Genomic DNA, 23,137 nt, shown 5'->3' with positions numbered 1-23,137 from the left:
GAAGAAAATGCACGTCGTCCGCGCAGCCATCTTCCAGTTTATGCTACTTCCTGCTGCGATGCTTATGAATGAACTAAGTCAGACCGGCCACAGTTCTCATCCCCGCCGGCCAAGATCGGCACATGATAACATAAGAAATAGGAGCAGGATTTGTCCATGCATTTCTCGATCCTGCTCCGCCATTCAATAAGGTCATGGCTGATCCTCTACCTCAACTGTTAATTGCCGACCTAGCCCCATATACCTTGATCCCTGTAATGTACAAATCCATCTCAGTTAGGAATGTACTCAACGACTGATGTAGAAAATTCCAAAGATACAAAACCCTTAGAATGAAGCGATTTCTCCTCATCTCAATCCTAAATGGCCGGACCCTTATTCTGAAAATTTGACCCCTACTTCTGGACTCCACCGCCAGGGTAAACAGCCTCTCAGCATCCGCCCAGTCACGCTCTGAAAGAATTTATATGTTCTTCCTTCGTACAGCCTGCTGATTTGAGTCCACCACAGAAAACAATGTTTACCTGGATGAACAAACAGCAGGAAATAGAATGCAGCCGCAGATTTATTCTCCAACCATATCTCTGACAGGCACGCGCCTGTATAAAGGGAGAAAAGCAGCACACTAGAGAAAAGGCGATTTGAATCCCATTCGTAGTGTCGAATTGCCTCAATTTGGCCGAACGCCATATGAAGCAGCAATTTGAATCAGACATTGCACTTCATTTCAGTCTCAAAACGTTAAGCGGTCACACACTGCAAACCAGACGCAAAAAGAAAAGCAGAAGGCCCGTGCGAGTCATTAAACCACATTCAAACGCAGCAACCAAATCAGCTCGCATCAAAGATTTTGGCCCGGTAATTCCGTTCCAAACGCGTGAGTACGGTCGGGGTACGCACAGGCAGCACGTGCGCTGTGAACTTCGTCGATTTCATTCATGGATTCAGTGAGGTTAAGTCCTTACAACTTACACATGAAAAAAGCATGAGTAAAGTTGCTCCAGAGGCTGCGGAGGAAGATGTATTTTTTATCGTGGAGCTTCTGAAAGGCAACATTTTTGTTTGGGAAAGGGAGGAAAGTTATTTTAAGAAATGAGGAGGTAAGTTTTAAAGTTTAATTTTTTTTTTAAACGGATTTTCAGTACTGTAGGTAGAAGGAGCAATTGTGGCTGTGTTTATTAAATGCGAAAATGACTGTACTAAAATAAATAATGTAACATTTCCAACATTTTTAAGAAAGAAACTTTTCATCAGTAAGTAATTATGTTTGTATGTCCGTATATATTCCTTTACGTATATGTATGTATGTATATATTCCTTTACTCATGTGAATGAATGTATGTATTTAATTATGACTTTGAGAGGAAGTAACCTATTGGAAAATCATCTCGGGCTGTGAAATTGATCAGGCGGGTATGATGTATTACCAAGACGATAACGCGTTTCTCCTGCCATAGACGGGGGTGATTTTCTAGCCAGTCACTTCATTAAAATTACTTTAACATCTCTTTCCATTTCTTCCTTGCAAGGACGTCTGTGTAAGCAGGAGGCCTGTGAGTGAGAAAAATGCCCGGGAACAGCTAGTCGCCAACACCTTCACGAGCAAGTGGCGCTTTGTACCTCCCCCTCCCCCCGCAAGGCAAAGAAAGGAGCAGACACAATTTAAAGTGAAGCAGTGAACTTTTATTGCATCATAAAAAGGTTTTCAGGGTCAGTTTTGATGTAGATAGTTTATAACTTTAAAATGTTAACTAGCTATTTCCTGCTTTTCAAACATTTGTAAACATGAATAGTTCAGAAAAAAATGTGTTAACATTTTAAAGTGACTTATTCTGTTTTCTTAGTGCAATAAAGACATTCAAGGTGGAAACTAGCTATGTTCTAATTTTCAAACAGTTGTAAAAATATTTTGGCTCCGATAAAAGTTGCTAATTTTTTTCAAACTGACGACAGGCTGCACTGTTTAAAGGAAAAGGTTACATATCCTTTCAGTCACAAATAAACATTTCAATGAAAATAGCAAACACAACATTTTACATGTCAATAAAATGAAAAATTTAACAATTGCACGATTTGCCCCCTCGCATCTGCGACTTAGGTTCCAAGGAGGTGCATTGCGCAAGAGGTCATTGTCGTATGTATCCTCACACTGTTCCCTTTCTGGAACTGTATGAAGTGGTGGGAGGATTTCTGGCCACGTTAACGCTCCTTCCATGAACATAACCATCTTCATACCAGCCATTAGGATGACGCGAGTGTTTTACAGGCTCCCACAACCCATCTGAGGGGGGGGGCACCCACACTCGTGGACTCAAGTCTCCCACTGGATGTCCACCCAGAATTTATAGTTGGAGCTCCGACTCCACTTGCCGGGACTGTCTGGAGCGGGGTTCGAAACCCTACTCCTTCTGGCCCAGCGACAGGGATGCTTACCGCTACGCAAAAGGCCCATTCCGCGCAAAAGGTGACACCCATATGTTTCCTGCGCCTTTTCCCTCCCCGTGACTGGAGACCTATGCAGCCACTTGAAAGACCAAGCTATCATCTGTCCTTTTTGCGGCGCCTTGGACTTCTCATTACCAATGTTGAGCAGGCGCTGCGCCTCCACCTCATTGAGGAGATTGCTGAGGTCATCATCAGTTCAATTGTGAGTTTTTTTAATGCCGTGAATTGTGCTCATTCCAGCCATTTCACGTTGTTAATCGGAGTGGGCCTTTGGCGTAGCGGTAGGATCCATGCCACTGGGCTAGACGGGGTAAGGTTTCAAACCCCATTCCAGACAGTCCCAGCAAGTGGAGTCAGAGCTTTGGCTCTAAATTCTGGGTTGACATCCAGAGGCATATTTGCGTCCGTGTGTGTGGGTGCCCCCCCTCCCCTTTGTATAGGTTGTGAGAGCCCGTAAAACCCTCCTGCCATAGAACTAACCACCCTAATGGCTGGTACAAAGATGGTTACAGTCACGGAAGGAGCGTTAATCAAAGCCATAAATCCTTCCACCGCTTCATACAGTTCCCCAAAGGAAACAGTGTGCAGACACGTGTGTCGGCGGGAGCTCAGCGGCAGCAGCGCGGCTATAAAAGTCCCAGAGACCAGATAAGGCGTACCAGTCTCCAGTCTGGGAACTCGGAGGGAAGGAGAGAGGTAAAAAGTAATCCAAGTGCGACGTCACCAGAAAACGGGTAAGTGATTGGTTGGTGAGTATTTCTCCCTTTTTAAGCTTAAATCTCTTTGGTTTATAATTTCAAAGGTGTGATATTCACCATCTAGAATCGGGGCAGAGGGTATTTAAGAATAATATTAATAAATTTAATTAATTACATAGAATGGGAGATCAGGTGATGTGCTGCTGCTGCAATATGTGGGAGCTGGTGGACACCATTGATGCTCACGGTGATCACATTTGCAGTTAGTGTTGGCTGCTCGAGGAATTCCGGCTCCGTGTTGAAGAGCTGGAGTCCGAGCTTCAAACACTGAGACACATCAGGGAGGGGGAGAGTTTACTGGACTCTATGTATCAGGAGGTAGTCACACCAATTAGATTAATTAATTCAGATGTAGTCCGTGGCCAGGGTCAGAATGGTGTGACTAGAAGTGAGGCAGGTATGTGGATCCAGGAGGTAGTATTGGAGGAGCCGCAGCCCTTGCACTTGTCCAACAGGTTCGGGGCTCTTACTCCCTGTGAGGATGGGAACAGGGACTGCGGGGAGGATGAGCAACCTGGCCACAGCACCGTGGAGCGGGGGGCCATTGAAGTGGGGGGAGTTAAATGAAATGTTTTAGTGGTAGGGGATAGTATCGTCAGGGGGATAGATATAGTTCTTTGCAGCCGAGAGCGAGAGTCCCGAAGGCTGTGTTGCCTGCCCGGTGCCAGGGTTAAGGAAATCTCCTCTGGACTCGAGAGAAACTTGGAGTGGGAGGGGGAGGATTCAGTTGTCGTGGTCCATGTTCGTACCAACGACATAGTTAGGACAAGGAAGGAGGTTCTGCTGAGGGAGTTTGAGCAGCTAGGGGACAAATTAAAACGTAGAACCACAAGGGTAATAATCTCTGGATTATTACCTGAGCCACGAGCGAATTTGGCTAGGACAAATAAAACTAGAGAGTTAAATGCGTGGCTCAAAGTCTGGTGTGGGAGATATGGGTTTTGCTTCCTGGGACACTGGCACCAGTACTGCAGCAGGAGGGAGCTGTTCCGTTGGGTTGGGCTTCACTTGCCCAGTGCTGGGACCAGAGTCTTGGCGGATCATATAATTAGGCTGTAGAGACGGTTTAATCTAACTAGTGGGGGGGGGAGTTTCCTAGAGTGCAAATAATAAAAATGACAACAGAGAAGGTCATAGACTTAGGTAGCAGTGGGGAAATTAAAAACCAGAGCGTGTCAGGAAGGGGCAGAAGGTATGGAGTAAAAGGTAAAGTAATAAAAAGGGCAAAAGCAGGAACTAAGTGTCACAAAACATCTTTGAAAGTTCTCAATCTGAATGCACGTAGCATTCGAAACAAATTAGACGAGTTAATGGCACAAATAACTACATATGGGTATGATCTTGTGGCCATTACAGAAACAAGGCTGCAGGGTAACAATGCCTGGGAATTAAACATACCAGGTTATTTAACGATCAGGAAGGACAGGCAGGAAGGAAGGGGAGGTGGGGTGGCTATGTTAATAAAGGAAGAAATCACTGTAATACAGAGAAATGATATTGGGTCAAAAGATCAGGTTAATGAAACAGTTTGGGTGGAGATAAGGAATAATAAGGGGAAAAAAACACTAATGGGCGTGGTCTATAGTCCTCCGAACAGTTGCAACTCTGTTGGACGGATGATCAATCAGGAAATAGTTGAGGCTTGTAATAAGGGAACATCTATAATTATGGGGGATTTTAACTATCATATTAATTGGACAAATCAAATTGGTCAGGGCTGCCTTGAAGATGAGTTCATTGAGTGTATTAGGGATGGATTTCTTGAGCAGTATGTAACTGAACCGACCAGGGGGCAAGCAACATTAGATCTGGTCCTGCATAACGAGACAGGATTAATTATAAATCTCCTAGTAAAGGATCCCCTTGGAATGAGTGACCAGAACATGATTGAATTCCATATTCAATTAGAGGGTGAGAAGGTTGGATCTCAAACAAGCCTACTAAGCTTGAATAAAGGAGACTATGAAGTTATGAGTGCGGAATTGAGTAGAGTGGATTGGGAAAATATATTAAACGGTAAGACAATACATGATCAGTGGTGTACATTTAAGGAGTTATTTTACAACTTCCAAAAAATATATATTCCACTGAGAAGAAAAGGGTGTAAAATAAATGACAGCCATCCGTGGCTAAGTAAAGAAATTAAGGATAGTATTCGACTAAAACAAGGGCATATAAGGTAGCCAAATCTAGTGGGAGGATAGAGGATTGGGAAAACTTTAAAAGACAGCAAAAAATTACAAAAAGTTTGATTAAGAAAGGGAAGATAGATTATGAAAGTATATTAGCATAAAATATATCAACAGAAAAAGTAACAGTTTTTATAGTTATATAAAAAGAAAAAGGGTGGCTAAAGTAAATGTTGGTCCCTTAGAGGATGAGACCGGGAAATTACTGGTGGGAAATATGGAGGTGGCAAAAACACTGAATGAATATTTTGTATCAGTCTTTACAGTAGAAGACACTAAGAATATCCCAACACTGGACAAACAGGGGGCTATAGTGGGGGAGGAGCTAAACACGATCAAAATCACTAAGGAAGTGGTACTCGGTAAAATAATGGGACTCAAGGCGGATAAATCACCTGGACCTGATGGCTTAAATCCTAGGGTCTTGAGGGAAGTGGCGGTAGGGATTGTGGATGCATTGGTAATAATTTTCCAAAACTCCCTGGACTCAGCAAAGGTCCCGGCAGACTGGAAAACTGCTCATGTAACACCCTGATTTAAAAAGGGCAGTAGACAGAAGGCTGGAAACTATAGACCGGTTAGCCTAACATCTGTGGTAGGTAAAATTTTGGAGTCCATTATTAAGTAGACAGTAACAGGACATTTGGATAATCATAATTTAATAGGACAAAGTCAGCACGGTTTTATGAAGGGGAAGTCATGTTTGACAAATTTACTGGAGTTATTTGAGGAAGTAACATATAGGGAGGATAAAGGGGAACCAGTGGATGTAGTGTATTTAGACTTCCAAAAGGCATTTGTCAAGGTGCCACACAAAAGATTATTGCTTAAGATAAAAAATCACGGGATTGGGGTAATATTCTGGCATGGATAGAGGATTGGCTATCTAAAAAAAGGCAGAGAGTTGGGTTAAATGGTTCATTCTCAGACTGGCAATCAGTAACCAGTGGTGTTCCGCAGGGGTCAGTGATGGGTCCCCAAATTTTACAATCTATATTAACGATTTGGAGGAGGGGACCGAGTGTAACATATCAAAGTTTGCAGATGATACTAAGATGGGAGGGAAAGTAGTGAGTGAGGAGGACATAAAAAACCTGCAAGGGGACATAGACAGGCTTAGTAAGTGGGCAGAGATTTGGCAGATGGAATACAGTACTGGAAAGTGTGAGGTTATGCACTTTGGCAGGAAAAATCTTAGAGCAAGTTATTATCTTAATGGCAAGAAACTGGAAAGAACTGAAGTACAAAGGGATCTGGGGGTCCTTTTGCACGAAACTCAAAAGGTTAGTATTTAGGTGCAGCAAGTGATTAAGAAGGCCAATGGAATGTTGGCTTTCATTGCTAGGGGGATAGAATATAAAAATAGGGAGGTATTGCTTCAGTTGTACAAGGTAGTGGTGAGACCGCACCTGGAATACTGCGTACAGTTTTGGGGTACATACTTAAGAAAGGACATACTTGCTCTCGAGTCAGTACAAAGAAGGTTCACTCGGTTAATCCCGGGGATGAGGGGATGGACATATGAGGAGAGGTTGAGTAGATTAGGACTCTACTCATTGGAGTACAGAAGAATGAGAGGGGATCTTATTGAAACATATAAGATTGTGAAGGGGTTGGATCAGGTGGATGCGGGGAGGATGTTCCCGATGATGGGTGAAACTACAACTAGGGGGCATAGTCTTAGAATAAGGGGCTGCTCTTTCAAAACTGAGATGAGGAGGAACTACTTCACTCAGAGGGTGGTCGGTCCATGGAATATGCTGCCCCAAAAAGCTGTAGAAGCTACATCATTACATACATTTAAAACAGAAATAGACAGTTTCCTAGATGTAAAGGGAATTAAGGGTTACGGGGAGCGGGCAGGAATTTGGACATGAGTCTAGGTTCGGATCGGTCATGGCCCTGTGGGTAGCGGAGCGGGCCCAGGGGCCGTGTAGCATGACCCTGCTCCTATTTCATGTGTCTAATTCTGTTAGATTCAGGAGATGGTTCTGTGATAGTGGATTGGCGGTTAGGATCAGATCACCCATGATCTTATTGAATGACGGAGCAGGCTCGAGGGGCCGAGTGGCCTACTCCTGCTCCTATTTCTTTTGTTCTTATGTTCTTATGACGACGACGTTGCTAATTAAATAAATGGAATGAAAAAAATGCTTTCAGGGCTTTTAAAATTCTTTAAATTCCTTTAATTCTGTTTAAAACTACGTCAGATTCCTCAAAATAATGAAAACGTTTTTAAAAGTTTATAAAAGTTACCAAAGGCTTCATAAAAATACCAAAAACCTATTTAAAATGCTGCTCTGCAGCTTGTGAGAAACAGTGGGGGCGTGTCCTATTAAACTGGGACCTCAAGGGGCGTGTCTCAGTTGCACAGCGCGCTGCAGGCTTCGCGCTGGCTGCACTCCAGGGCGGCGTGACGTCATACGCTGCACGGGATTCTTCTCTTTCAAAATAGAATTCCAGGCGTCCCTGGAGGTGAACGGCAGGCGCGTCGGGTAAGTGCAGATCGGGGGCTTGCACGCGCGGCAAGCCCCCTATCCGAATTTCTGCCCCTTTATGATTGGAAATACATACCTCTAGCGTTTGGCTGAAAGCAAGAGATTGCTGCGGCTGCTCGCTTCTCGGCCGCGTCGCCAGCGACAGGAGCAAGTCATCTGCTCACAAATCGAGTCCTCCAACGTACTGGAGCGGATTGTGGCGCAGCAGCTCATTCCTCAGGCCCTGATTGGACACATTGCAATGGAGACGTTCTCGCGCCGTTGTATGTGGTTGAATGGTTGTTGACACGTGATCAGGCTGCGGGGCGATGCAAGGAAGCTGATGTTGTCTGGCAATTGCTACTGCTTCAAGCTTTCCGTTCTTATCCGTGTAAGTGTAGAACTGAAGAAAGTGTAGGAAAGAATTTTCAGAACGGATTATATACTGTGGCCGATTTTCCTGCTGGATTTTCATGGCAAGAACGCTGCACTAGGAATATTGTTATAAGGGAAGTAGAATATCCAGGCTGCCTGGCAGAAGGCTGATCGATGAAGCGATTGTTCCCATTGGAAGCAGGAAGACAGCAGCAGCAAGCTCACCACTGTTCCTTTCACGGAATCAAAGACTACATTTTTATACAACAGATATGTTTGCAAAAATTAAAAGCTGCTTACGTCCCTGGGTGGTTTCGAACCGCCAACCTTTTAGTGAATAGCCAAACGCGCTGGCCCAATGCACCACAGAGACAGTCGAAAAACGCTTTACAATTGGAAATATTCCACAAGAACCCAAGTGATTATATACCAGATCGTTCACAGCAGACGCACCCATTTTGCAGCAAGTGACAAGCTGGGTGGGTCCAATTAACCGCCGGGGTAGTCGTGGCCGTGTGGTGAAGGCGATGAAATAAAAATCTATCAAAGTTTCCCCACGCAGGCTGGCATCCTGCCGACTACGGAAATGAGGACGTCGTCCCAAATGACCCGTGTTACTTCATTTTAACTGCTGTCTTCCGTTTCATGTGATGAGACACATTCAAAGCGACAATCAAACAACGATTCAAGCAGAAAGTAAAACAAGGCAGCAGCAGTATTCCCACCACTGCTCCTTTCACGGAATCAAAGACTCAACTTTTATACAATATGTATGTTTGCAAAAATTACAAGCTGCTTATGTCCCTGGGTGGGTTCAAACCAGTAATTTTTCAGTTAACAGCCGAACGCACTGGCCGATTGCGCCACAAAGACAGACAAGTGATTGCTTGCAATTAGAATTATTCCACAGGAACCCAGGTGATTATATACCAGCTGGTTCACAGCAGAGGCACCCATTTTGCAGCAAATGAGAACCTGCGTGGGCACAATTGGCCGTAGGGGTAGTCGTGGCCGAGTGGTTCAGGCGATAGAGTAGAAATCTTTTGGGGTTTCCCCGCGCAGGTTCGAAACCTGTCGACTGCTGAAATGAGGACGTCATCCCAATTGATCCATTTTTACTTCATTTTAACTGCTGCCTTTCGGTTCCTGTGCAAAGTCACATTCAAAGCTACAATCAAACAACGGTTGAAGCAGAAAGTAAAACAAGCACTGCACCCCATTATTAAATCACGGCATCACGAGAGCCCTAGGCCAAAGGAGAAATACTACATTGTTTAATGCTCTTGAAACCGTGAAATCAGTTTTAACCTTGGAAAATATTTATTTTGCTACCCATTGAAGAAAATGCACATCGTCCGCGCAGCCATCTTCCAGTTGATGCTACTTCCTACTGCGATGCTTATTAATGAACTAAGCCAACGAGCCACAATTCTCAACCCCGCCGTCCAAGAGGGCACATGAGAACATAAGCAATAGGAGCAGGATTTGGCCATGTGGCCCTCGAGCCTGCTCCGCCATTCAATAATGTCAAGGCTGACCCTCTACCTCAACTGAAACTTACCGACCTAGCCCCACATACATTTATCCCCGTAATGTACAAATCCATCTCGGATATCAATGTACTCAACGACTGAACAGCCACAGCCCTCTGCCGTAGGAAATTCCAAAGTTACACAACCAAGAGAATGAAGCAATTTCTCCTCATCTCAATCCTAAATGTCCGGCCACTTATTCTGAAAATTTGCCCCCTAGTTCTGGACTCCACAACCAGGGTAAACAGGCTCTCATCATCCGCCCAGTCAAGTTATTCTGCCCTTGCAGCGCGTTCCTATGCAGAGCTAGACAGATAGCTAACAACTTGATAACTTCCCGTAAAAATAACAAGGCTTGACTTTTCTTGCAAACTTTACTGAAAGATTCTTATTGGGAAACTGAAATACAATACAGAAATGGAAGCACACATTAGTATACAAGCACATTACTGATATGCATACACAAATTTAGGTAGGCCTGAGCAACACAGTACATTTGGCATTTATCTTACCAAAACACGTGGAAACACAGCTTACTGTGAATATACATTTAGCAAACAGAAAGGCATTCTCTTACATTCACATTAAATTAGCCCTGTACATAGTGCATCAAAATACAGCTACAAGATAACCAGCTAGACACAGAGCGAGCACCTCACGGCTAGCTGTGCAGGTTTGCTTACCGAGAAAGGTTACAACTAAACATTTTCTGCAAAATATATTGTACACTAATCATCTATAACATTCTCAAGTACTTACAGACAAATAGTGTCCAAGGCTGGAGCGTGACAAGAAAATAACTTCCCAGACCATGTGTGGCTGCAGGCTTGTGATATACAGTAGCTTGCTTTTCTGCACTTTACTGTGCTTTACTGCACTTTACCACACTTTACTGCACTTGCTAGGTACCAAATATCCACTAGGTGGCGGCACACAATGGAAATCGACCCAAATTACTCAAACCCCTGAAGTAACTGGAAAACTAACATAAATTCCTAAAGGAAGGCAGCACACAAACCCTGAAAGGATTTATATGGTCGTCCTTCTTACAGTCTGCTGATTTCATTTCACCACAAAAAACAATGTTCACCTGGATGGACAAGCAGCAGGAAATAGAATGCAGCCGCAGATTTATTCTCCAACCATATTCTCTGACAGGCATGCGGCCGTATAAAGGGACAAAAGCAGCACACGAGAGAATAGGCGATTTGAATCCCGTTCGTAGTGTCAAATTGCCTCAATTTGGCCGAACGCCATATGAACCAGCAATTTGAATCAGACATTGCACTTCATTTCATTCTCAAAACGTTAACGATCACACACTGCAAACCGCATGCAAAAAGAAAAGCACAAGGCCCGTGCGAGTCACTAAATCGCATTCAAACACAGCAACCAAATCAGCTCACGTCAAAGATTTTGTTATTGAAATTCATACCTCTAGCATTTGGCTGAAAACAAGACATTGCAGGGGCTGCTCGCTTCTCGGCCGCGGCCCCAGCGACAGGAACAAGTCATCCGCTCACAAACCGAGTCCTCCAACATACTGGAGTTGATTGTGACGGAGCAGCTCAATCCTTAGGCCCTGAGTGGACACATTCAATGGGGGCATTTTCGCGCCGCTGTATGTGATTGAATGGTTGTTGACCAGTGATCAGGGTTCGGGGCGATGCAAGGAAGCTGAAGTTGTCTGGCAATTGTTATTGCTTCAAGCTTTCCGATCTTATCCATGTAAGTGTAAAACTGAGGAAATGTAGACAAGTGTTTTCAGAATGGATTATCTACTGTGGCTGATTTTCCTGCTGGATTTTCATGGCAGGAACGCTGCACTTGGAATATTGGTATAAGGGAAGTAGAATATCCAGGCTGCCTGGCAGAAGGCTGATCGATGAAGCGATTGTTCCCATTGCAAGCAGGAAGGCAGCAGCAGTATGCTCACCACTGTTCATTTCACGGAATCAAAGACTTCATTTTTATACAAGAGATATGTTTGCAAAAGTTAAAAGCCACTCACAGACTTGGCTGGGCTCGAATCACCGACCTTTCAGTTAACAGCCGAAAGCGCTGGCCCATTGCACCACAGATACAGTCGTGAACTACTTTGCAATTAGAATTATTCCAATGGAACCCAAGTGGTTATGTGCCAGAGAATTCACAACAGAGGCACCGATTTTGTAGAAAATGATAAGCAGCGTGGGGTCAATTGAACGATGGGATAGTCGTGGCCGAGTGATTAAGGCGATGGATTAGAAATATATATCGGGATTTTCCCCGCGCAGGTTCGAATACCTGCTAACTACGGAAATGAGTGCGCCGTAACTAACGACCCATTTTTATTTCATTTTAACTGCTGCCTTTAGGTTCCTATGCCGAGGCACATTCAAAGCTACCATCAAACAACGATTCAAGCAGAAAGTATAACAGTCACTTCACCCCATTATTGCATTACGAGAGACCTAGGCCATAGGAGAAGTATTACATTGTTTAAGGCTCGTGAAAACGTGAAAGTGTTGGATTGCAAAAATAGGCCTGTGAATCGAAGCCTGAATCCTCCAGACTCTAATGCATAAATCATTAGGCTGTAATACTAGAAGTCATATTTAAAGGATGTTTAACTTTACATTATTGAGATATATAAGTATTAAAAGCTTACATGTAGAATTTAGATAGCTGCAAAGCATGATGAGATGCTTGAACATTATATATTAACTTTTTTTAAAAGGTACTGTATAATAGCTGACCAAAGCAGATTCGCCAGACTGCGGGCCACCATCCCACGTATCTCCAAACATTTTGGAATGTTGTTATCAGCTTCACCGAAGCAGTGTTCACCATAGCTTGCCGTTCTAATAGATAAGGAACACTATCAACAGAGTATATGGTTTCTTTGCTCGCTGGATTGGACACATGACCTTTGAAGTTACAAACCTTCAGTCACTAGCTTCTACTGTAGATTTGGGCTATACACCATTTATAACAGAAGTCTCTAAAACCCCACAACAAGTCCTGGCCATCAAGTTAAAAACTAAAAGGAATGAGCCATTTCTGAGACAATCCTTGCTTCAAACACTTTATCTCCCTTTGGAATGTTTGCTCGAAGCTCGAGCTGACAGTTTTTATGACAGCAAGCTTTTCGCGAGAGATTAATGAAGTAACCGCGCATGTCCAGGGCTCGCACAATAACACCAGGGGTGGTAAGCATGGTTGCGGCCTTGCTGAAAGCTACTTTGTGGAGTCTCAATGTCTGAAAACTATGCGCTTACTGATAAGAAGTAAGTACAACTAGTGTGAGATGTTTAGTGTCACAGGACACCTCAAGGCAGGCCCTGACAGCTGAGTGACAACCACGTCTTCTAATAAGAGAGTAACTGTAGTGACGCTGTTTGTACGTGTAGGCCCACATTTTTTAACCGGTGGTTGTTGCCCATTGAAAGGTATAAACGTGCTTGTATTTCTGCTTTTCCTTTGAGAATTAGGTGCGAGCTTGAGGAAGCTCGCCTCTCTCCCTTTGTGCACAAGGCCTCCCGGCCGTTTTCTAATAAGCTTTAAATTGAACAGCTGTTCCGTTTATCCATCTGGTTTTTCTCCGAAAATTCGAGTTGGTGTAGGAAGTGGGATGCTTCAGGTAGGACGCTAAATCCTGTATTGTAGGGTGGACGTTTGAGGCAGGGGTTCGCACCTGTGCTCGAGACAGGGAGTTGTCCTGTATAAAGCCCCTGAGGGCGATGTCGTTAGGCCTACAGAATGGAGACGCGTGTCTCGGCAGAACGTGGCTAGGCTCGCCATTGGAGACAGGGTTTGACAGAAGCACCTGCCACAGTATTAAAATTATCCACGTAGTTAAATTATTCCTCACAGAGACCATGGATTGACGGAATTGACTAGACCTGAATGTGTATTTCTGTTATATATTCTAAGTTGATACATTTGTGCCAATTAAAGTATAAGATTAGTGTAAAGTAAGTAAGTTAAAGTATAAGATAGAGCATAACGATATATGTAACGATAGACATGGGTGACGAGGGGAGACCCCTTTTATCGGACGTTCCGGCTATGGCCAGCAGTGTCACTGTTGGTAAACGGGTCCAAGATGCTGATTTAAAATAGCAAAAGGAAATTATCAAGAATAGGTGGAAAGAAACGAGTCCGATGGCTGATCAAATAAAGTGGTGGACAGGGCAAAAAGATGCTAAACAAGCTAACTGCGGGGAGGTTTTGTTTGCTAGTTGTTTGGATCAGATGGGACACATAATCGTGGATAAAAGGGGAAATCTGCCTCTGCTACAGGACTTCATGAGACGTGTTCAGGAGGCTAAAGTTCGAGTTAGTAGTCTCCTGCACCTGGAGCCGTCAGAGACTGAGAATTAAGATGATTTAAAGAATTGTGGGGGGATTGTCGAGGCCGTAGAGGCTCATCAAAACAAGACCCCACAAACCACCGGGGGGGTTTGACTCACTGAGTGTTGGAGGGACCAAGGGCCCTCCTCCTCCCAACACCACCCCGTCACGACAGATTCTTTACATGCCCTCTGGACCCCAGGTCTCAAAACGCTTCTCGTTTACTGTCCGGTTCACTCAGTATACAGGGACCTTGCTGCCCCAGGGATTCCACAATTCCCCCAGTATTTTTCACGAGATTGTGGAAAAGGCTCTCCAATCGGCACTAACGGATAACCTCATCGGCAGCCCCTCGCCCTCAGCTCATTTGGACGCCCTGTCGTGTGTCTTGGAGAGTTTAATCCTGGGAGGGTTTAAACTGAATCCGACCAAAGCTCAAGTTGGGCTTCCCCAGGTTACTTATCTCGGTCAGATCATCTCCCCAGAGGGAAGAACCCTGATTCCCGAGAGGGTTCAAGCACTTTTACAAATGCTGCGACCTGTCACTGTCTCTGGCCTGCAGAGTGTGATGGGATTGTTCAACCACTGCCGCACATACGTAGCTGACTTCACTGAATTGGCAAGTCCCTTACATAACCTCCTAAAGGGAGGGCTCACGGGAGAGGAAACGCTGGATTGGACACCTGAGGCAGTGGAAGCCTTTGATATGGTAAAAATCACTTTGGCCAGTGCGCCTGCCCTGGGTCTCCCGGACCCCACAAAACCCTTCCACCTGTGGAACTGGGTGGGCAACCGGGCGTATCGTGCAGTGGTGGGACAATTCCGGGACGATCGCCTATACCAGTAGGTTATTATTCTTGCCCGGTACCATCCTCCATGACGGGACAGCCCCCATAAAGCCCATGGTAGGTCCCAGTAAGGTAATCCTACACACCCGTCACAGCCCCGTTAAACTTCTCATGGGAAACTATCTCCAACCAGAGGCAAACGAGATGGGAGAATTGTTTGTTAGTTAAGGGGTCCCGGATCGAGGTGGAAACTGACACTCGAACGACCCCACCATCCTTCCTGATAGATGAAGGGACACCTCCCAATTCCAAACTACCCTCCTGACGTACCTAAGTATGCACAGTGAGGTCAATCAGGCCAATCAGTTTCGAGTTCAACACCGGACAGGAGAGACACCGGAAATCCAAGGTAACTGGGCGGCTGGATGGAACTTTCCAGATCCTCCTTAGTACAGGAACCTCCGTTTTCTTGCAGAAAAAAATGGATGTAAGTTGGAGACACTGGAACCAGACTTAGCCGGTGATGACGCCCGGGTAAGCAATTTCCCCTAACCCTCAGGAACACTGGGGCTGAGGCTAAAAAAACTGCAGAATGTGTTCCTTGGTCTTCAGTGTACTTTCTCTTTAAAATCCTGCGCTTCCGTTTTCAAGGTTTCAGACAGCACACTCTCTCTCACTCTCTCTCTCGCTCGAGATTGTTACTGCTGCATGAATGCATCTGATTGAAGTTGAGTGGAGCGTGTGTGTGTTTGTGTCAACTAATGTGCAATGTGCATTGAATTAACAAATGAAAACGACCCTATCGTTAAGAATAATGCGTGTTAACTTTCTTTGCATCCAATATATTAGGTTAGGACCAAATTCGGAGGATTAATTCGATTCTTCGTGTTGTTATTTACCTCTCTCTTCCTTACAGATGGAGTCATGGTTGCTATGGTGAAATCTTCCAAAACAGTTTAATTTGATCTGTTTAAATGTGAAAAACTAAATTTTCTCCAGTTCTATTCAATACTTTTACAATATTTTGGAAAGACACCTGAAGAAAGGACAATAAGAAATATGATGTAATTTACTGTTTTCTGCAAGAATGTGTTATTTTGTTTTGATTTATTTGTTCACAGTTTTACAAAAGATAAGCTTCAGCCTTAAAGTTACAGTTGCCTTTGTGTTTGTAAGAAAATGAATTTGAATGTTTACAAGGCATGAGTGAATCTTTCTTTGCTAATGTGGCTTCTTTCTTTTCCAAGTTAGTTTAAAAAGTGATCTGGATTAAATTGGATTTGTGAGGTTAATTAACCTATTACAACCAGACTTTCATTGTGTCCACGGTGACATTCTGGTTTGTGTAAATTTGTGCAGACTGCATTGAATAAGATAACACTGCTCCGTGAGAACATCCGAGAGTGGCAAGACCCTCTACAATATTTAAGTGTTCATGTTTGGTAAAGTGGGACAACAAAATTGTCTTTTCGATCGGGAAAGTTTTTTTTGGAATTTACGTGAAGTGACGCAATTGCATGGAACCTGATAATGCTCTTCTCCACTTTCTTTATAAGCTGCAAAGGAGTTAACACTTTCCACTGAGAGCTGTTTAAGTTCACCGAGCAACAACTTTAGTATGATGTTTAATGATATTGGACATTATTAAATTTAAGTTTCTTAATTTTAAGTTAATGTTTCCCCACAGTGATCGAAGCAAAATTATGATTTGATAAATTAACCCCTCAGGCTCTAAGCAGAGTCATAATCGATTTGCTTCTTTCTTTTTTTGTATGGAAGCTACCTTGTAAGCTAAAAAAATGGAAAATAAAAGAGTGTTAGTAATTGGATCAAGTGAGACCGTTTGATCTATGTTTTCAATTTTAAAAATTGTACTGGACAGTAAAGTTCCTCCAGGACTCATGAATGAGATATGAATGGTAATTAAGGGGAAGTGATTGAGATAGAAACAGGAGAATTACACCACCAATTGCGAATTTTTCAAAATTTTCTACTGAATGTCAGGAAAGTGTCATTAAGAATAATACATTGATAGCTTTATCTTGGAGACATTTGTGTCTCTGCCTTTAATGAACTTTTTAAGAAAACTGAATTTGATAGCCTGGCCACTATCCAAGACATCAGGACCATGCAGAGGACGATGAGCAAAGACCTCCAGACAATCTTTTGATAAGATCACCTTAAAGCCCAAGAAATGCTTGTATCGGTTGGCATGTGTGACATAATATTTAGATAAGGTATGAGTGTGCAAATGTGACTCGTTACGTATGAGGTATTTACCATCTGGGACTTTATGGTGAGTTTGCACTGAAGAACGGGTCTGAGTCTCACTCTCAGTTACTTGACAACAGCAAGACCTACATGAAATAATTAATGTGGCTCAGGAGAGTGAGACAACCGTTAAAGCATTAACACATACTCCATCGAGAAACTATCTAATTAATGAAACAATCAGAATAGAGGTGAAGACACTGATAGCTGTTAGAGGGATTGTAATTGAGTTTGAAGAATCTGGATTGGGAGCATTGAGTGCTAAGGAGAAATCATATTAAGTAACAACTATCCACAAGCTGGATACGAGTAAAAGAGAGATCTGGAGAATCTTTTCAGGCATGATTTGTTGATTAGATGTTGAACTGTAATGGCACTTGAAATGATTGTAATTCTGAATTTAATTGTGACTGTAATAATTTTGTTTTGTAGGAAACAGAGTGTGGGAAAAACCAGTATGCCTCCAGTATGTGGTGATCAACCAATACGTTTTTTTTAGTATCAGCTGTACTATTGTGTGACAAAATTCGGATACTCAGGTACGACATTCCCCTGTTGTTTGAGGGTTTCAGTGAGCTCATGATGCGACTGAACTCCCCCCTAAAGCATTATTATGTTTTGGGGTAAGACAACTGGAGAATGGATATTGAAATTGACAGCATAGAGGACAACTCACGATGGTGGGATATTGGGCTTAATATATCAGCACACCTTTAGGTTTGTATTATTGCACACACTCTGGTAGTTATCCAATTTGTAATGATAGTGTATTTGATATATATATACACTATGTAGTAAGACTTTGATACATAAGCCAATTGGGTACTCATGCCCATTACTAACCAGCACTAACAAATAAATTGAGCACTCTGAAAGAGAAGATCTGAAGCAACATAGAGGAAACCCCAGGCGGGGTAACATCAGGAAAGACAGAAAAAAAAAGGATACCCCAGCGGGGCAGAATTGGAACATCAGAACAGTAGATTGAATTTAAGTAAGGGATCAGATCAGGGCCGTTACTGCCAGATCATATGATGCAGCAATAGGAGCAGCGGGCGGAGGAGAAAGGATAGACTGGGGACTAAGTATACAGATCCACCCATGGATCAGACTGATTTCACACATATTAGTCGTTGTTTCCCAGCATGCTATACCAGCTACTCGTAGGGCACACACTTTCCAACCCCGACTTAAGATTCCCTTACGGGGGATGGAAGGGGGAATGTTGGATTGCAAAAATAGGCCTGTGAACCGAAGCCTGAATCCTCCAGACTGTAATAAATTAACCATTAGGCTGTGATACTAGAATTCATATTGAAAGGATGATTAGCTTTACATTATTAAGATATATACGTGTTAAAAGCGTACATGTAGAATTTAGATAGCTGCAAAGCATGATAGGATGCTTGACCATTATATATTAACATTTTTAACTAGTACTGTGGAATAGCTGACCAAAGCAGATTCGCCAGACTGCGGGCCGTCAACCCACGCATCTCCAAACATATTGGAATGTTGTTATCAGCTTCACAGAAGCAGTGTTCAAAATAGCTTGCCCTTCTAAGAGATAAGGGGAACTTGCCACAGAGTATATGGTGTGTTTGCACGATGGTTAGGGGAGACACATGTCATTTGAAGTTACGAACCTTCTGACAATTGGCTCCTACTGTAGAATTGGGCTATACAACATTTATAAGAGAAGGCTGTAAAACCCCACAACAAGTCATGGCCACCAAGTTAAACAGTAAACGGAATCAGCAATTTCTAAGACAATCCTTGCTGCAAAAACTTTATCTTCCTTTGGCATGTTTGCTCGAAGGCTGAGCTGACATTGTTTATCCCAAGAAGCTTTTCTCGAGAGATTAATGAAGTAACTGCACATCTCCAGGGCTAGCACAGTAGCACCAGGGGTGTTAAGCATGGTGGTGGCCTTGCTGGAAGCTATTAAGTGGTGTCTCAAATTCTGAAGACATGCGCTTACTGAGCAGAAGTAGCTACAACTATTGTGCGATGTTTAGTGTCACACGACACATCAAGGCGGGGCCCTGACAGTGGAGTGAATTACCACGTCAACCAATAAGAGAGTAACTGTACTGATGCTGTTTGCATGTGTACGCCCACATTTAGTAACCGGTGGGTGTTGCCCACTGAAGGTATAAACATGCTTGTAATACTGCTTTTCCTTGAGAGTTAGGTGGGAGCTTGAGGAAGCTAGCCTCCCTCCCGTTGTACACAAGACCTCCCGTCCGTTTTCTAATTAACTTTAACTTTGTCAGCAGTTCCGTTTCTCTGTCTGGTTTTGCTCTGAAAATTCGAGTCTAACAAAAGCAATTTTAACTGTCAAAATTATTTATTTTGCAACATATTGAAGAAAATGCACCTCGCCCGTCCACGCAGCCATATTCCAGTTGAAGCAGCTTCCTACTGCGATGATTATTTAATGAACTAAGCCAGACGAGCCACAGTTCTCTACCACGCTGGACAAGGTCAGTATATGAGAACATAATAAATATGAGCAGGATTTGGCCATGCAGCCTTTGAGCCTGCTCCGCCATTCAATAAATCAGGGCAGATCCACTACCTCAACTGAAACTTACCGACCTAGCCCCATATAGCTTGATTGCTGTAATGTCCAAATCCATCTCGGTTAGGAATGTACTGAATGACTGAACAGCCACAGCCCCCTGCGGTAGAGAATTCCAAAGGTACAGAACCCTTAGAATGAAGCAATTTCTCCTCATCTAAATCCTAATTGGCCGGCCCATTATTCTGACATATGAACCCTAGTTCTGGACTCCACAGCCAGGGCATAACAGCCTCTCAGCATCCGCCCAGTGAAGCTCTGCGAGAATGTATATGTTCTTCCTTCGTACAGTCTGCCGCTGTAGCACCAAAACCCAGTGCTCGAGATGCTGCAGTTGGCGACACTTCCCACACACGTAGTCGCCAAGGCCGCAAAAGCGTTCAGAAATTTCCACATGCCACAGGATATGCAAATCACGGTACTAAGCTGGTCTGCCATGCCCCTATTTCCCAGACTATGGGGTAATTTAGCAGAAATAAACCTAAAATTTTACAAGAAACACTCACCAGCTACCAACCAATCATCACTTCCCACTGTTAGATAGGCTATGAACTACTTAGCAGACATATACTCATAAACGAACAAAAATTACTTATGAGAGATTTTCACCCTACACTCACCCGATACTAAGAGAGAATAAAATAAGGAAATAGAAAAAAATAAACATCGAAGATAGGCGCAGGAGTAGGCCATTCGGCCCCTTGTTCCTGCTCTGCCATTCAATGATATCATGGCTGATCATCCAAATTCAGTACCCTGTCCCTGCTTTCGCCCCATATCCCTTGATCCCTTTAGTCTTAAGAAATATATGCAACTCCTTCTTGAATATATTTAATGAATTGGCCTCTACTGCCTTCTGTGGTAGAGTATTCCAAAGGTACACCACTCTCTGGGTGAAGAAATTCCTCCTCATCTCAGTCCTAAATGGCTTACCCCTTATTGTTAGACTGTGACCCCTGATTCTGGACTCCAAAGCCATCGGGAACATTCTTCCGGCATCTAGTCTGTCCAGTCCTGTTACAACTTTATAAATTTCAATGAGATCCCCTCTCATTCTTCTAAACTCCAACGAGGATATTCCCAATCGACACAATCTCTCCTCATACGTCATTCCTTTCATCCCAGGTATCAGCCTGGTGAATCTTCGCTGCACTCCCTCCATGGCAAGTACATCATTCCTCAGATAAGGCGATCAAAACTGCACACAATACTCAAGATGTGAGCTCACCATGGTCCTGTACAACTGCATCAAGACATCCTTGTTCCTAAACTCAAACCCTCTCGCTACGAAGGCCAACATACCATTTGCCTTCTTAGCCGCCTGTTGCACATGCTTGCTTACCTTCAGTGACTGGTGCACAAGGACACCCAGGTCTCGTTGCACGTCCCTTTCTCCCAACCTATTGCCATTCAGATAATAATCTGCCTTCCTGTTTTTGACACCAAAGTGGATAACCTCGCACTTATCCAAGTTATATTGCATCCGACATTGCTTCTGCCCAATCACACAACCTGTCCAAATCATACTGGAGTTTCTCGGCATCCTCCTCACAGCACACACGCCCACCCAGCTTTGTGTCGCCTGCAAACTTTGAGATATTACATCTAGTTCCCTCATCTAGATCATTAATATATATCTTGTGACTAGATGGGGTCAAGGGCCGATCCCTGCGGTACCCCACTAGTCACTGCCTTCCACTCAGAAAAAGGCCAGTTTATTCCAACTCCTTGCTTTCCGTCTGCCAACCAGTTCTCTGTCCAAGTCAATAAATTGCCCACCAATCCCATGTGCCTTAACTTTACATGCTAATCTTCTATGCGGGCCCTTATCGAAAGCCTTTTGGAAGTCCAAATACACCAGATCCGCTGGTTCTCCCGTATCTATTTTACCAGTTACATCCTCAAAATATTCCAGTAGATTAGTCAAGCACGATTTACCTTTTGTAAATCCATGTTGACTTTGTCCGATCCTGTCACTGTTTTCCAAGTGCTCTGCTATTACACCTTTTATAATGAACTCTTGCTTTTTCCCCACTGCCGATGTCAGTCTTACTGGTCTGTAATTCCCCCTTTTCTTTCTGCCTCCTTTTTCAAATAGTGGGGAAACATTAGCTAATCTCCAATCCATGTGTACTGTTCCAGATTCTATCGAATGTTGGAAGGTGATCATTAATGTAGCTATTATATCTAGGGCCACTTCCTTAATTACCCTAGGATGTAGATTATCAAGCCCTAGGGATTTATCGGCCTTCAATCCCGTCAATGTCCCGAACACCATTTCCCTACAAACACTGATTTCATTCAGTTCTTCACTTTCATCAGACCCTATGTAGCCCGACATCTCCAGGAGGTTATTTGTGTCCTCCTTCTTGAACACAGAACCGAAATATGTATTAAATTGGTTTGCCATTTCTTTTTCCCCATTATAAATCCCCTGATTCTGATTGCAGTGGACCTATGCTTGACTTCACCAATTATTTTCACTTCATGTATCCATAAAAGGTTTACAGTCTGTTTTTATGTTCCCTGAAAGCTTACTGTCATATTCTATTTCCCCCCTCTTTATTAAACCGTTTGTCCTCCTTTGCTGAATCCTAAACTGCTCCCAATCCTCATGTTTGCTGCTTTTTCTGGCCAATGTATATGTCCTTTACTTGGATATTATGCTAGCCCTAATTTCCCTTGTTAACCACGGTTGAGTCAGCTTTTCTGTTTTATTTTTATGCCAAACAGGGATGAACATATTCTGCTTGCCTTTGCCTATCCACCGTCGACCATTTAAGTAACGTTCCCCAATCCATCCTAGCCAACTCGTGCCTCATACCATCGCAACTTCCTTTATTTAAATTCAGGACACTAGTCTCTGAGTCAACTATTCACTCTCCATCTTAATGAAGAATTCTATCAGATTATGATCGCTCCTCACCAAGGGGCCTTGCCCAACAAGATTGCTAATTATTCCTTTTTCATTACATAATACCCAGTCTAAGATGGTCTGATCTCTAGTTGGTTCATTGACATATTGGTCCAGGAAACCATCCCGTATACACTCTAGGAATTCCTCCTCAGCAGTATTGTTACAAATTTAGTTAGCCCAATCTATGTGTAGATTAAAGTGACCCATGATAACTGCTGTGCCCTTATTGCACGCGTCTCTGATTTCCCTTTTAGCGCCATCCCCAACCTCAGCAATACTGTTAGGTTGTCTGAATTCCACTCCCACTAACGTTTTCTGCCCCTTGTTATTTCTCAGCTCTACCCATACAGATTCCACATCATCAGAGCTAATAACCTTACTTTCTGTTGTGTCATTGCCCTCTTTAACCAGCAATCTACCCCACATCCTTTACCTTTTTGCCTGTCTTTCCTGAATGTTGAATACC

The sequence above is a fragment of the Somniosus microcephalus genome, unplaced genomic scaffold, assembly GCF_052327205.1.
Source record: "Somniosus microcephalus isolate GS21.2 unplaced genomic scaffold, FLI_Smic_1.0 unresolved_chr5, whole genome shotgun sequence".
NCBI lineage: Eukaryota > Metazoa > Chordata > Chondrichthyes > Squaliformes > Somniosidae > Somniosus > Somniosus microcephalus.
Note: the sequence above shows the minus strand (reverse complement) of the source record.